The 16,200-nt window shown below is 50.5% G+C and overlaps 1 protein-coding gene across 4 annotated transcripts in view; it reads right to left on the reverse strand.

Annotated features, from left to right (window-relative positions):
• CD99L2 (CD99 molecule like 2) overlaps positions 1 to 16,200 on the reverse strand; it is an 89,880-nt gene that overhangs the window by 73,341 nt on the left and 339 nt on the right. The window lies entirely within an intron of this gene.

The raw sequence follows: 16,200 nt of genomic DNA on the forward strand, positions 1-16,200 counted from the left end.
TTTTGTGTACTTGGTTTTAGTAAGATTCTCAAGGATTTCTTTTACTGAGGTGTAAGTGAAAATCTGAATACTGGAGCATTTTCGTGTGTGTCGGCTGCACCTCCAAAAGAGAGACACTTAAGAACTACACTAGAAGAAAAGAAACCAAACACTATTGAAGCACAGAAAAGAAGACCTGGACAAGTGGAAAGGCATACGAAGCTTGTGGCTGGAAGGACCCAAGCTCAAGAGGACGTCAGCTCCCCAGAAGGAGAGGCAGAAGCTGGGTGGAAGCCCCACCCCCCCCTTCAAGTCAGGGCCAGAGGACACTTAGAAAAGGAAGGGGGAAGGGCCTACTGGCTACTCCCCTCGGCGTCCTCCGCACACCCACCCCCTCACCCTCACCGCAGAGAAGGGGGACATCTCCCCTCAAAAGAAAGGGAGCAAGTCGGTGAGGAGGAGCTTGCAGCCCAAGCGTACCGGGGACCCGGCCCGCCCCAGCCTGCTCACCGACTCGCCGACTCGCTGACCACCCACAGCCCCGCGCGTGTGGCCCTTCACTCTCTACACTGTGCCTGCTCCCAACCTCCTGGCCTGCAGTCCACCTCCCAGCCCCGGGGAGAGGAATCTCAGCTGAGTCTCCACTGAGCAGACACCAACAATCACCAGACCCTAGGGGGAAACCAGCAACTTCCTTTCATTCATCCAAGAAATGGTTATCGATGAGCATGACACGGTGCCCCGCTCTGGTCTCGGCCCTGGGGGAATATCGGCAGCCAAGGCGACCACAAGGGGTGTCCTCGCAGAGAAGGACTCTATTGGGAATGGAATATTATCCGTGCGATGGAATATTATCTGGCCACAAAAAGGAACAAAAGCCTGAGCCACGCAACAGCCTATAAGAGCCTGGTAAACCTTACGCTAAGTGAAAGCAGCCAGACACAAAAGGCCACACACTGCACAACTCCATTTCTGCAACACATGCAGAATAGGTACGTGCCTAGACACGCAGAACTGCTTAGTGGTGGCCAGGGTCGGTGAGGGGGGGACGTGGCGTGCCAAATGATGGCTCCTGGCCTCCCCTCTGCATCTGGGGTGATGCAAAAGTCATGCAACTAGACAGAGGGGATGGTCACACGAACTCTGTGTGCGTCCCACATGCCACTGAACTGTACGCTTTAAAGGGGTGAATTTTATAAGATGTGAATCGTAGCTCCCTTTTTTTTTTAAAGCCATAAAAAGTGAAACTGCATTTCAAGATGACATGTTCCCGGCGAAGCCGGTGTGACAGTGATTCTACTCAGACACCACGGGGAACCGGACCGGAGTCCAGGTGCCTGGTCTTCCATCCACCGCTGGCCTGCGTAATATGGAGAGGGAGAAAGAGCGAGAAGCAAGCAAGCACCAGGGCGTGAAGAGGAGGGATAGGGTAGAGCTCTTGCTCACTATAAATACATCTGGCCTCTAACCAGGGCCCAAGCCTGACGGGCCAAACATGAACAGAGTGTACTTCCAGGGACTGCTGTGTCTTGCTTAATCGTATTTTCCCAATGACCCGGGGAGCTTTCCTATAAAGGAAAATCCTTCAGTGAAAGTTAACCAGAAAGTTAGCACAGGAGGACTTACTCACCAAACACTGAAGGCAAAGACGTCCACAAAGGAGGTCACTCACACTGCCTGGCGGGCGTCAGGGAAGGGTGGCAGGGGAGCTGGGTTCGGAAAGGTGAGCGGACATTCTCTGGGAGCAGAGGTGGAGGACCTGGGGGCCTGAGACCTGTTGAAAGGGCGTACTGCCAACTCCTCCCTTTCTTGCCCTCCCATTTTCCGAATCACTGTGAACCATCTCTTGCTTGACTGTTTTGCATTATTAAGTAGATGTCTCCAGAAGGGTTCCTGAGCGAATATGTCGCTCCTAAAAAGCATCACATTTAATTGTAATTTTTGAGATGATTATAGATTCACATAGAGTTATAAGAAAGAATACAAAGAGGGCCCGTGTACACTTTGCCTTTCTCCCCAAAGTCATATTACACAAAATTGTGGCCCAGTCACACTCGGGATGTCGACATTCACACAATCCACTCATCTCATTCCGGTTTTCCTGTCTTCATTTGCTCTCAATGGGTGGATTTATTAATTCCATACAGTGTTCTCATAGGTGTACCTTTGCATGGACCATCACCATAAGTCAAGATAAACAACAGTTCCACGGCCACAACAGTGCCCTCGTGCTGCCCTTCTGGAACCCTACCCACCTTTCTCTCACCTTCCCTCTCCCTTCTCACCTGCCCCTAACCACTGATTTGTTCTCCGTCTCTAGAACAACATTTGGGAATGTTGCAGAACGGGAATAACGCAGTAGGTGCTCTTTTGCGCAGTGTCACGGCTCTGAGAGTCCGCCAGGGCGTGGCGGGTCAGTGCTTTGTTCCCTTTTATTGCTGAGTAGTACTCCCCGGTGTGTTCACCTGTAGTGACGCCCGTGTTTGGGAAATACAAAGAAAGCTGCTGTTGACATTTCTGTCCAGAAAGCCTTATGCTTTTCAGAAGGCCTTTGTTTCACCTCTCTAGGAGAAGGACAACTCGCATCCCACACTTTGCCCCTCAGGTCTATGTAGAGGTGCTGCCCCGATGTCTTCTGGTACCCAACACTGGCATGAAGAAGGGAGAGATGAATCTGGCCTCTCTTCCCCTAAGAGGGGACTTGCACGTTTAAGAAAATGATCAAAGTTTTTACAGCTCTTGTTCATGGAGGCAAAAGCCTGGCTTTATTCATGGACTCTCTCTCATTTGTTTGACAAATATTATAAACACCTTTTATGTGCCCCACACTGTGCGAGGTCCTGGGAATACAACAGTCAACAAAACAGACACCACCACCACCACCACCCCCGCCAAATCTTGTCTTTATGGACCTTATATTCAATTGGACTAAAAGAATATTATTCTAAAACTATATGAATTTTCAAAAATTAGTCAACAAGAGAAAACCTAAATTAAATTAGAAGAGGGTTTGGGAAGCTTGCTGGTAATGAAAATAATCAAAAATCAGCTTTGTCAGATGACAACCACCATCACTTAGGAAACTCAATGGGAAAAGGAGAGACCATTTACAACAGGAGTATATGCTGTAAAGTACTTGGGAATTAGTAACAGGAAATGTGAATTACAAACACGAAGAAAGTAAAAACAAACAAACAAAAAACCACACAGAACAAAGAACTAGAGAGGAAAGCCCTGTGTTTGGATGGGAAAATTCAATACTGTTAAAGAAAAAAGAAAAAAACCCTGGCTCTTCAAAAGCCAATGCGATTCCAATGGAAATCCCAATGGGCTTTTTTTTTTAATATGAAAAGTTGACCCTACAGTGTATTTTACTAGTATGTATGGATGGAACACATGGGGAAACAAGTCATTTTTTAAAAGAGTCATTTAAGAAAGACCTGCTCTCCTGTACCCCTGGGGCAAATAATACATTATAAGTTAATTAAAAAAAAGAAAGCCCTGCTCTATCAGATTCCAAAATTCATCCTATGTTTAAATTAGAACAACATCTAAATACATTTTAAATTGCAGTACATGAATGACCCAGCTGCATCACTGCTGTCTACAGACCATGCTCATCCCCAGAGTCAATCCAGTCTGGGGCCCCCGGTCGGGGCGTCACTAGTCTAACATTTCACACCACCCATTTTCACTGATCTGCTCCATGCCCCCCTCCTTGCATTGGCTGCTCACCGCCCAACTGATTCAAGCGGTGCCCTGTATGCATATTCCCAAAGAAGCCTACAGGAAGGAGAAGACTCGTGCTCTTCTTTCTCTTTCCACGCCCCGAGACGGGCCACCGGCATCAATGGTTTGGGACCTGCTATTTCAATAGTCAACTTTAAAGATTTTTTTTTAATTATCTGAGAGAGAGAGAGAGTGAGAGAGAGCATGAGAGGGGAGAAGGTCAGAGGGAGAAGCAGACTGCCCGCGGAGCTGGGAGCCCGATGCGGGACTCGATCCCTGGACTCCTGGATCGTGATCTGAGCTGGGAGGTTGCTTAACTGACTGAGCCACCCAAATGCCCTCGATAGTCAACTTTAAAAAATGCATTTACCCTGGTGGCCTTAGTGAAACCTTTTGGTAGACTGTTGGGGCAGACAACATGAACCCCATTCCAGTTTGAGAAACCAAGGGAGAGGAGGAGGAAGTACCGGAGAAAGGGCAGGATGAACGCAACCTTGAGCAGGTTCTCGGACGAGGGGACAGAAGCAAGGAAGGAAACGTGAAGCCCTCACTGTGAGCCGGGGCAGGGTCAGGCTGAGCTCTGGGCCTCCTGGTGCCCAGTTTAGCACCCTCTGTGCTGGACTTTCACTCAAGGACATGATCCAACAAGCACGTTAAAGGATGCTCAACTTCATTAGTAATTAGGGAAACGCAAACCAAAACCACAATGAAACACGACCACACACTCATTAGAAGGCTTTTTCTTAACGACCCCCCCCCAAAAAAAAGGAAAAGTAAAAGGAAAGAAAGAAACACAATGAAATAAAAAGTGTTGGCAAGAATGAGGGGACCAGAACCCACAGAGACCACTGGTGGGAATGTAAAATGATATGGCGGCTTTGAAAAACAGCCTGCCAGTTGCTTAAACAGTCCAACAGTGTTACGATATGGCCTCGCAATTCCACCCAAGAGAACTGAAAACTTAAGTGCACACAAAACACGTACGTAAATGGTTATTGCAGTATTCGTAGGAGACAAGCGGAGACCCAAACGTCTGTAACTGACGAACGGCTGAACAAAATGCTACGCACACTGAGGAATCCTACTTGGCCATAAAGAGGCACGAAGGCCACACGTGTGCTAGAACACAAACTAGCTCTAAGAGTGTATACACTAACAACTCAAGAATCTCAAAGATCTCATGCTTAAGTGGCTTATATCCATTGATATTTAGGATATTCGAAATTAAAGCTGAGAAGCTTTAGAACACAGGACAACACAAACACATCCCGTTAGCCCTCAGAGCACTGATGCCGCATGTCACATCAGCTCTGGAAAATGCCAGAAAAGGAGGGTGCAGCAGGCAATTCACAACTTGAGTGTTGTTACGAAAACAGACCTCGTGGACCCCCTGAAAACGTCTCCAAGGGTCCCCAGACCACAGTCTGGGAAAGTCACTTTCCAGAGACACTTTTGCCCATCTGCGTAAGAACGCTCACGGCAGAAAGTGACACGAAAGAACTACAAACACACACACACCCCATTAGCAGTGTGGGTGGAAAGAGGCGAAACACCAAAGCCTACACACAGTGTGATTCCGTTTCTGTGAGGTTAAAAGACAGGCCAAACTAAACTGTATAATTTAGGGCCACATACATAGGTGGTGGAAGTATAAAATGCACAAAAATCAGGCTGGTGGTCACCTCTGTCGGGGAGAGGGGACTGGGATCAAGAGTGGGCACACAGGGTATTGTCAACATTCTGTTTCTCAATCTGCTTGGTGAGAACAGAGATTTTCACTTTAGGCGTGTTAGTGTTAGAGACCTCACTTCTCTGTATCTCCATTTCCCAATAAAGGTAAAAGCTGTGCACACAGTTCAATGCCAATCATGTGCCATAGGTATTTCTGCAGAACAAATACTACTGAAATACCACATTCCAATATGGGAACACTGCCCAGCCCTGGGCTCTGGAGGTAGCATTTGCTCCACACTTCCCTGCACTTCCCAAGTTTACCATGAAGAACACACATGACTCCCATGACCATGTAAGCACCTGGTGTTGTCAGGCTTATCATTTTTAGCCTTCTGGAGGGCATGCAATTTTATCTTATCATAGTCTGATTCGCAGCTCTCTGGTGACTAATGAGGTTAAACATCTTTTCATGTTTGTTGTCCTTTTTGATTTCCTCTTTTATGACTGGCCTAGTCAAGTCTTTGGCTCATTTTTCTGTTTTTTCCTCACTGGTTCTCAGAAAATCCTAAGATGTATTTAAAAAGACAAGGCCCCCATCTAAAAGTGCGACTAGTGAGGAGCAATGCACTGGCCGGGCTGAGCCATCTGTGCAAATCCGGGCAGACGGCAACTCCCTAAGGCGACTAGGGACAGATCTGATGTAACTAGGATGAGCTCAAGTCACAGAGGAGCCTAGAGTCAGCTCTAGCTGAGCTCAAGGTCACGGAGGAGCCTAGAGTCAGCTCTAGCTGAGCTCAAGGTCACGGAGGAGCCTAGAGTCAGCTCTAGCTGAGGCCAACCACAGACTGGCTGTGGGCGGATCTCCTCCAACACGTCTATCCGGAAGCAACAGCACGAGAACAGAAAACTTCAGGGACTCGTGAGGAGCACTGAGAACAGAGGGTGGAATTACAAAGAGTATGTGGGTCTCTAGGGCAGTGGGTCTCAATCCAGGACAGTTGTGTCCACTGGGGACATTGGGCAATGTCTGGAATCATTCTGGGTTGGCAAGATTTGGGGGGGGGGGGGGTTAGAAGCCAGGGATGCTGTTTAAATAGCCTGCCCGAGCCCATGGAAACATCAACAGCGCCTCCGCCCCAGACAGAAAGTGTGCATCCCTCCGCGGCAGGGCAGCGGCGCTGGGGTGTCTGACTTGGTGAAGCATCTGCCTTCAGCTCAGGTCAGGGTCTCGGGGTCCTGGGCTCGAGCCCCACGTTGAAATCCCAGCCCAGCAGGGAGTCTGCTTCTCCTTCTGCCTCTCCCCCTGCTCATGCTCTCCGTCCCTTTCTGTATCTGTCTCAGATGAATAAGTAAAATATTTTTAAAAGAAAAAGAAGAAAAATAGCGGGGGGGGGGGGGCACAGCAAATGCCCCGGGCTGCCCTACCTTAATGAAATCATCCAAAGCCCTTGAATGTCCCACTCTGCAAGCACTTCCTGGGGAGCTGCAGGCTGGGTGCTGTGCTCCCCCTCCCGTGGGGAAAGCCTGTGCCAAGAAGGCCCAGTCAAGCCTGGACATCCATCCCCATCCTCGAGGCAACACCTTGAGAGCCAAGGACATGACAGCAGAGGGAATGAAGAGGCAGACTCAGAGCTATCAACCAGGATTCAGGATTCAGGATTCCCTAAAGAACCAGAAGACAGAGGAGGCAGCATTTCATCTGGGACCTTGCAATCCCAGGAGATTCGTGTGACAGTTTGAAATCATAGCTAAAAATTCTCTGACATCCTTCCAACAAGAAGGGGGTAGATGTTCTCACCTTCAACCTGGACCACCCTTAAGTGACGCACAGCCTACAGAATGCAGCAGACGGGTTATCGCGGGACTTCCCAGGCTGAGTCAGAAAAGGCCAGGCACACACCTCACAGAAACAAAAAAGGGTGTTTGAAGCCTTCAACACAATGTTCACAAGAACACGAAGCTCAATGGTCAAAAAGTAGAAATGGTCCAAGTGTCCATCAGCTGAGATCAGGCCTGCAATTCTCAATGTGGAAAAGCCATGAGACATTAAGGGACCCCGTGCGCTGCAGCCAACCTGACCTGAGTGCCAGGGAGGCCTGGTCTGAGCCAGGACCTGGCAGTAGGGGGCACTCACCTGCCTTCGAGGAGCTTACAGCTTTCAGCCTGGTGAGAAAGGGGCTGACGATCTTCTAATGTGTCTTCTAGAACACAGCACCCCTAGACCCAAAGAAACACCTAACAGCTCTGTTTACTTAGTTCCGACCAATTTAAAGTGGTGGCTAGTGTGGGATCTGACACACACTGATGTGTGTGCCTCAAAACTTAAAACCATCTACAGCATCACCCCAAGTTCACGGCCGTGCCCCAGCGCGCCTGCGTACACAGTTCAGGACCCACGGGTTTAGTCACGGGAGGCAGAAGCAAGGACTGGAGGTGGGCTGGGGGAATATTTGCCATGGTTACTGTCTGAGCTCCGCCCTGCAGGAGGCCTATCCAGCTCCTCCAGCCCTAACTACCCAGGACGCCAGGATCCCCTCCCCTCCCCCTTGAAGTCCCTGATGGAAAACATTCCCCATGTTGCTTCATCACCCTTTGTTGGTCTCCCCTAATGTGGCCCAGATTCTGCAAATAGCCCTTTAATTACATGTTCAGTTGCTGTGTGCAAGCAATAGTCCTTGTGCCAGGGATCGTTCTAGATACTAGTGACAAAGCAGACAAAAACCAAGTCCTTTTCCTCATGGAGCAAAAGTCTAATGGCAGAGACAAGACAGTGGGAAAGGCAGCAGGCAGAAAATACCAAACTCAAGCTGGCTGGAGACAGAGGGATATTCTGCCCAGTTCAGGTGGGGGGGCCAGGGACAGCCTGAGGTGGGGGCATCCAAGAGGCAGGGACGGAGAGGACATGCACCTACTTGGGGAGAAGTACTAGAGGCCCACTAGAGGCCAGCCCTGGGCAGGGGTGAGAGATGAGGCCAGAGAACAAGGTGGCCCCACTCCGTTGGGACTTGGAGGCCACAGTAAGGGTCTGCACTTTATTTTCATTACAATTCAAAGCCATCAGAGGGTTCTGGGCAGAGGGACAAGAGGACTCAGGTTTCTAGGTCACCTGGCTGCGGGGTAGAGACTGAACTGTAGGGGGCAGGAGTGGACTCTAGAGCACCAATCGGGAGGTCAATGCCAGGAGCTCCCAAGAGGAGGAATGGTGCCCAGCTAAGACAGGGAGCCAGGGAAGAGGGGAGAAGAGGCGGGAGTCTGAAGCATTCTGAGGGTGATCACAGCCTACTCTGCAGACAGATCAGACGTGCGGTTCTCCTCCCTGGAGGAGCGGCCAGAGCCACCAGCAAGATGGGGCTGCCAGTCACTCAGGTGGGAGAAGGCTGGAGGGGATGAGCAGAAGTTCACGTACGCACGTGAGCCCTTCTGAGATGCCTATTCGCAGGGGTAATAGTCAAAAGAATTTAACACAGCTGCACAGGGCATGAACCCCATGCTTGCCAGATTTGGGGAAAGGATGGGGAGGTCCGGGGATGCTAGGGGAAGGGCCAGGATTCCATTGCTGGGTGGCATGACCTGAACTGGAAGGACTTCAGTAACCTAAACACTAGCAGTGCCCCGGCCACCTCAGAGATGCTGAATGCGCCTGGAGGCCAAGAGCTATCACAGCTGGGGATAGAAACCGAAGAATCACAAGCACACAGACGGAATTTAATTTCAAGCCACGAAGCTGGTAAAAGCATCTGGGAAATAAGTGTAGGTTAAAAAGTCCACCAAGGGGGTGCCTGGGTGGCTCAGTGGGTTAAAGCCTGTCTTTGGCTCAGGTCATGATCCCAGGGTCCTGGGATCCAGCCCCAAATTGGACTCTCTGCTCGGTGGGGAGCCTGCTTCCTCCTCTCTCTCTCTGCCTGCCTCTCTGCCTACTTGTGATCTGTCAAATAAATAAATAAAAATCTTAAAAAAAAAAAAGCAATAAAAAAGTCCACCAAGGATGCCATCAGAGGCGTTCCCCCAGGCCCAGAGCTCAGAGAGGGGACAAGCCCTCAGAGAGGGGACAAGTGCTTCAGGGGGCAGGGGTGATCAGAGGGTGGCAGGTGTCCCTCAGGTTTAGCAACAGGAACCCACTGCTGACCCTGGCCAGGGGCACGTTCAGGGGAGGGGTGGGAAGCAAAGTGTTGGGAAGAAATGAACGGGAGCCCCAAACTACAAGCCCACGTGCTATACTGTAGGTGATGAACAGAAGATTAAAACGTGGTTTCTGTTTGTTTGTTTTTAGGCACTGCTTTGGATTTTTACATTTCAAGCTGGCGTGCGGAGCCAAATGAATGAATGATGAAAAGTAAAAAAGCAATCGCTCCTGTCAAACAGCCAGAACTCTGTAGGCAGCCAAAGGGCTATAAAGAGCCCCTAAATTAGAGCTGTTTCTGCTCATTCGGACGCTGGGCCCTGCTCATGAATTCATGAATTCTTATAGAACCCCCTTAGGCAGGCAGCCTTTTATCCTTCTCGGCCTGTCTGGGGAACCTAACTTTCCTAATACCTTGACCACACACCACCTGTTTGCATTTGCAATGACTTGGCTACTCCCCACAATTCTGCGGGGCCAACAAAAGCAGAGATCAGCAGCCTCCTGGTGCAGATAAGGCAAATGTCGCCAGCAAACGGTGGGGCCACGCTGGAACGCAGGCTCTGTGTTAATTCCGCCACCCCAGGCTAGCTGAAACAGCAATAAAAATGAAAAGAAGAATGTCAAAATGAGCCCATGCCTGGGCACTATTTTGGTGGTAATGAATTCCACACTGCAACAGTATTTCCTGCTGAGGGGACCGTCTCTAACTTGGAAAGCAATTCCAAATGAACCACCTGGCACTGCCAGCCAGATGTCGTCTAGCCTCTCCTTTAAACAGATGTTCACTGAGCAGGGGCACCGCTCTCGGCAGAAATCAACCACAGGGGCGCCTGGGTGGCTCCGTGGGTTAAAGCCTCTGCCCTCAGCTCAGGTCATGATCTCAAGGTCCTGGGAAGGATCCCCACATGGGGCGCTCTGCTCAGCAGGGAGCTTGATTGTCCCACCCCACCCCCCACCGCTCCCGCCTCTCTGCCTAGTTTGTCAAATAAACAAATAAAATCTTAAAAAAAAAAAAAAAAAGGAAATCAACCAGAGTTCTCCAAGTATTTTGGTTGGTTTTAAAGCTGCTCCTAAGGAGTCAGAGGAAGGGGCGGTGAGAAAGGACAGCTGGCGGCTCCCTCCTCCTCAGCAAAGGGGCAGGCATGGCCCAGTGGCTTAGCCAGATCGAAACCCTGTGTCTGGGGACGCCTGGGTGGCTCGGTTGGTTAAGCAGCTGCCTTCAGCTCAGGTCATGATCCTGATCAGCCCGATCCCACATCGGGCTCCTTGCTCGACAGGGAGCCTGCTTCTCTCTCTGCCTCTGCCTGCCATTCTGTCTGCCTGTGCTCACTCGCTCTCTGACAAATAAATAAAATAAAATCAAAGAAAGAAAAGAAAGAAAGAAAGAAAGAAAGAAACCCTCTGTCTGTCCTGGGGGCCCAGACCGCACTCTGCTTCAAGCAGCCCTCAGGACTGGGGAGACGGAAAAGGCCTCTGGGCAGTGGGCACGGCAGCCCCCGCTCCAGTTGCCTCATGAAGCAGTTTTTAAAACACCAAACCCGAGCCTAAGGAATGTAGCTGTCCCCCCAGGCCCTTGGAAGGGATTCTTAGCACCCACTGGCACACCCAGAACACCCCCGCAATCCCTCAGTGCACAGTGGGGATTGACTTAAGGCTGCAAATCAGAACGATATAAGGATACCTCACAAGCTAGTTTTTTCAATGAAGAGCAGGCTAGCAGCTACCCCTTCGTTTTTCTGTTGGTTGCTGTTGCTGCTACAACATATTTCAACAGATTTAAAACACTTTTTTTTTTTTTTTAAATCTTCTAGTTCTGGAGGTTAGAAGTCCAACACAGGTCTCACTGGGCTACAAGCAAGGTGTCAGCAGGACTGTGCTCCTTCTGGAAGCTCTCAGGAGAGTCCACCCCCTTTTCCAGCTTCTCAAGGGTGTGTGTACATCTCTTGGCTCCTGGCCCCTCCGTCTTTGGGTCAAATCTTCTATCATGTCGCTCTCCGCTGACTCGATCTAGCGCCTTTGCCTCTATCTCCCCTATTTAAAGGATCCCTGTCTTTCAGCTGGCCACGATAACCCGGGGGAATCTCACTCAAACGCCGCTGAGTAGCTACCACAACTCTCCCTTACTCGGAACCTGACAGCCACAGGTGCCAGAGATTAGGGCATGGCCCTCCGTGGGAGCCTAGCACAGCTCCGCCTCTCCGTTCGGAACACCTACTTTCGTCCACGCAGTTCCCACACGTTTTGGTTAGGACACATGTAGGATGACTTTAAGCTTTTAGAGGCAAGCCAAGGCTGACCGATCAGGGGACTTAGGAGCAAGACTCAGGCAGAGCAGAGCCTGGGCTGGGAGACAGGACCCCTGCGGCCAAGCCTCTCCAAGCAGAGGATTACATGCCAAGGGCGAAGAGGAAGGGGTGGACACACAGCAGGAAAAGCACCAACACCAGGTGGTGGAAGAGCCTAGAAACTCAGTGCACCTGGAAGGTCTCTTTCCTGAACTCACCAGAACCCAAACCGGCTCCTCCCCACAAGCCCCTCTGAGCAGCCAAAAGGCCTCCTCTCACTATTGGATAGAGAGGGATCTACTGGATCCCCATCTCTACTGGAAATAGCTTCAGCCCCTTCCTCAGTCCCTGCAGAGGCCAGAGGCTGGCTCTCAGGGCATTGTTGGGGGGAGGGGTTAAATAAACATGTTGGAGCTCCCTCGCGTCCAAAATGACAGAGGGGGTGGGGATGTGACCTGTGACAGCAAGGAAGGGACCGAAAACCAATCAAAACATGTGACACTAAAAGGCCAACTGTCCCCAGACCCTGGCAGTCCAGGGCAATGACTGCCCTGTACACACTCGGGGGTGATGCAGCTCTGGGCCAAGCCTGTACGCACCCCTGTGGCCTGGTTGGCTCATACCCAGTATCCAGAGTAGGCCCCCCGTGGGGCTTCTGCCGGGACCCCAGCCTCGCCTCTCAGGGCCCCGGGCACGTGGCACCCCCTCTGCTCTCCTCTCTCCCCTCCCGACCAACCCCAACCCGGGGACCACAGGCTGCCCCGACTCTCATTTGTTTTGCTTGAACTACAGCGAATTTTTACTAAATGGAGGTATAAGTCATGCACCGTACAGCGCACCCTACAACTGAATGGTTCTTAGGACATTCACAAGCTTGTGCAACCATCACCTCTATCTAGTTCCAGAACATTTTCATCAGCCCAAAAGGAAACTGCACTCACTCATCAATCCCTCCTTGTTCCTCAGTTCCCCACCCCCAACCCCTAGCCTCTGGTGACCACTCACTCATCTGTTTTGTCCCTGTGGATTTGCCGACTCTGGACATTTCATATAAATGGGATAATATGTGGGCTTTTGTGTCTGGCTTCTTTCACTTCGCATATTATTTTCTAGGTCTGCACTGTGTATTTTTAAATTTTAAAACATGGCTTGGAATGTTTTAGGTAACGTGAATAATAATTACTAACAGAGGTCACTGGGGCATCCATCTGTATTCAGTCCTCCAAACAACCCCATGAAGTGGATGTTGTGGTTATCCCCATTATACAAATGAGGACACTGAAGCACACAGCAATTAAATGACTCACTCCTAGTAGCGCTGGCCAAGCTTGCTCCAAAGCCTGCACTCTCCCTCCGTCAGCTGGGCTCCTTCTCTTTAAGGGGGCAGGTACTCAGCAGCCAGTGGCTTGCCCACACATTCGTCACCCTTATTCTCAGCTACTTTCCATGTGTCTGTGACCTGCCCCATCCCTGGAGGCATCTACATTTGTGAATCCTGAGTTCGAGTCCTAAAGCTCGCTGGGCTGCTCATTTTTCATCTGAGAAACGGGTTACCACCAAGTTACTTTTTTTAAAGATTTTATTTATTTATTTCAGAGAGAGAGCATGCGCACATACACGCACAAGCTTGGGGGAAGGGGCAGAAGGGGAGAGAATCCCAAGATGATTCCAAGTGTGGAACCCAACGCGGGGCCCCGTCTCACAACCCTGAGATCACAACCTGAGCCGAAATCAAGAGCTGAATTCTCAACCAACTGAACCACCCAGGCGCCCCACCACCAAGTTACTTTTCAAGGTCATATGTGAGTGCCCATAAAGGACATGAGAAAAGGAGATGGGTCAGGGTGCCAACCCTTCCGGGTGGTTATGAGGGGTCCATGTGGGTGGCGCACTGAAGGCCCGGTACATGCAAGGCACTCAGGAAATGGAAACTCTATTATCATTACTGCCCACCTGCACCACTGGAGACTCCTCTCCTCACTGCACAAGAGATCAGCTTCCTATTTCTGTAGGTGAATACAGGCACCATACTTGTCATCAGAGGATTTTTTTCAGAACTAGTAAAATACACACTGGACTAAATAGACCTCCCAAATTAGAACAGGGATGACTTGGTAACCACGCTTTTAAACTCCTGGAAGCCTGAAGCCTGTCTCAACTTGCCAGAGCCCGAGGGGATTTCATGAATCATGCTTCGAGTTCTGTGTGCTGAGGGCTGCTGGTCTTTCTCGGTCACAGGTCACTACTGAGGACTGGGACCAGGTATAAAATGGCTCTTGCACAGGCCCACCCACTCCACCACTGTGAGGCTCCAAGAGAGGCAGCTCTCAAACTGCAACTGTCCAGACTCCCAGAGCAGCAGCAATTCAAAGCCCACATTTGTCATGTTGTTTTGCACAAAAGAGCCACAAAGCAAGTTCCCCACCTTGAAGCAAAAGGTTCCTCCGGTTCAGTTCTCTGAATTACAATCAAGAAGATCACTAAGTAGTCGTCTTATCCGGGTGGGATCCTGGCTCAATCTCTTCCAAGCTATGTGACCAGGGTCCCTGCGCTAATATCTAACCAGCAAAACTGTTGAGGCAACTATAACCACCAAGCTTTGTGAGGTGCCTCGCACACTCCTGTTCCCCTCAAGATGCCTTTGTTGTTGCGCAAAATAGGGCCAAGCAAACCAGGCAAGGTTCAGAGAACATTCCCAAGGCAGGAGCGCGGCCTCCAGGTGCTTAGAAGCAGGACTGTGCAATCAGACAAGCCTGGGGTCAAATCTTAGCTCTGTCACCTGAGGCAAGTTACCTCCCTCTTCCCTGGGCCTCCATTTCATCTGTAAAATGGTTACACAGGTTCAATTTCCTCTGCCACCTCCTAAAGCATGTAGTATAACCTGTGATGGCGAAAATCAGAGACCTGCTGATTTCCCTTCCTCCCCTTCTCAATGTGCATACCATGGTGAAGACTTCCAGAAGGTATCCTTGAAGGGAATATCATTTTTCTAACTTTTCTGCACTTCCACTTTCAACGTGAGCCAATCAAGTGACCAGACTTTTTCCCACAAATGCATCATAACAAAATTAAAATGTTAACTCCCAAGAAGCAAAATGAAACGGAAAATTCAACAGCCCTGTAACTTGTTTTATTTTCCTTCGTGGCACTGACAATGTATTACGGAGATTGTGACATTCTTGTTTGTCTTCTACCCCCCCCCCCCACACCAGGACATTAGGTCCATGAAGAGACAGTCTTAGTCTTGTTCGCTGCTGCATCATCTGTGTCTGGAACAGAGCCTGACACCTTTGCAGAATACTGAATGGCTCTTCTTGTAGCAAGTCCAGAAGGGCTGCCCACATGAGAAACATTTCCACATCTTTTGCAAAACTGCCTGAGACTGCCTACTGTTTTCCAGTGTTCCCCATAAGTAACATAAATCTCACTAGAACCTAACACGAGGACAAAGTTTTGTTTTTGCTGAGCTCATGTTTTTCACGAGCTGAATTTGCCTTCCTCGTCAGGGAGCTCAGAGCATAACTCTGTGTTCAACTGCAGTGTTTTCCTCAAACCTCTTTCTGATGTGGAGACGGGATATAAATAAGTGTAAGAAGATTCTGTCTGTACACGTCGGAGGGCCTATTTTTAACCACGCACTGCATTTATCCTAAGATGCTTCTCAAACTTAAATGTGCCTGCGAATTACCCGGAGATCTGCTTAAAATGCAGAATCTGACTCAGTCGGTCTGGGGCGGGGTCTGAGATGCTGCATTCCCAACAAGTCTCAGGTGATGCCTATGAAGGCCCTGGGCCACAGTCCGAGTACTGAGGGTTTAGGAAACTTGCTCCCTTGATTCAACAGCATTTCTCTCTCCACCTCCTTGGCAAAAGTCGCCCATGCTCCCTACCCCCCACCCCGGGCACCAGAAGCACCTGGGGAGCTGGTCAGACTTAACAGCAGATCGCTGCCCCCCACCATCCCGTCCCCGCAGAGATCCTGACAAAAGGGGGTAAGAATGCGCCCAGGAAGCTCCCCAGGTGCTTCTGCGGTAGGTGGCCTCGAAACACATTTTGAGAGGCCCCGCTCAAGGGAATGAGTGCGCTCTCTTCAAGATTTTCCCAGCGGCAATCTCCTGGGGACAGCTGTTGTCACCAGTGGTGACACCTTGTGCAGGATTTTAAATGGGATTTTTATTCCGCTGTTTCTAGCTCGGTCCCCCATCTCTGACCACACGGATCGCGGCAAGGTCAGAGTCCCCGCGGGCCGGGGGTTCGCACCCCCATTGCCCCGCACAGCCCCGCCCACCTGCCCGCAGCCTCCGCCGCAGGCCCGCGAGGCGGGGGCCGGGCCGCTCATGCGCAGCACGGGGCCGCGGGGCGCCGAGCTCCCGCCCTGCGGCCCACAGGGCGGGGTCCCCGCGCGCCCCC

Source organism: Mustela lutreola, chromosome X, assembly GCF_030435805.1.
Source record: "Mustela lutreola isolate mMusLut2 chromosome X, mMusLut2.pri, whole genome shotgun sequence".
In the NCBI taxonomy this organism is placed as follows: Eukaryota; Metazoa; Chordata; class Mammalia; order Carnivora; family Mustelidae; genus Mustela; species Mustela lutreola.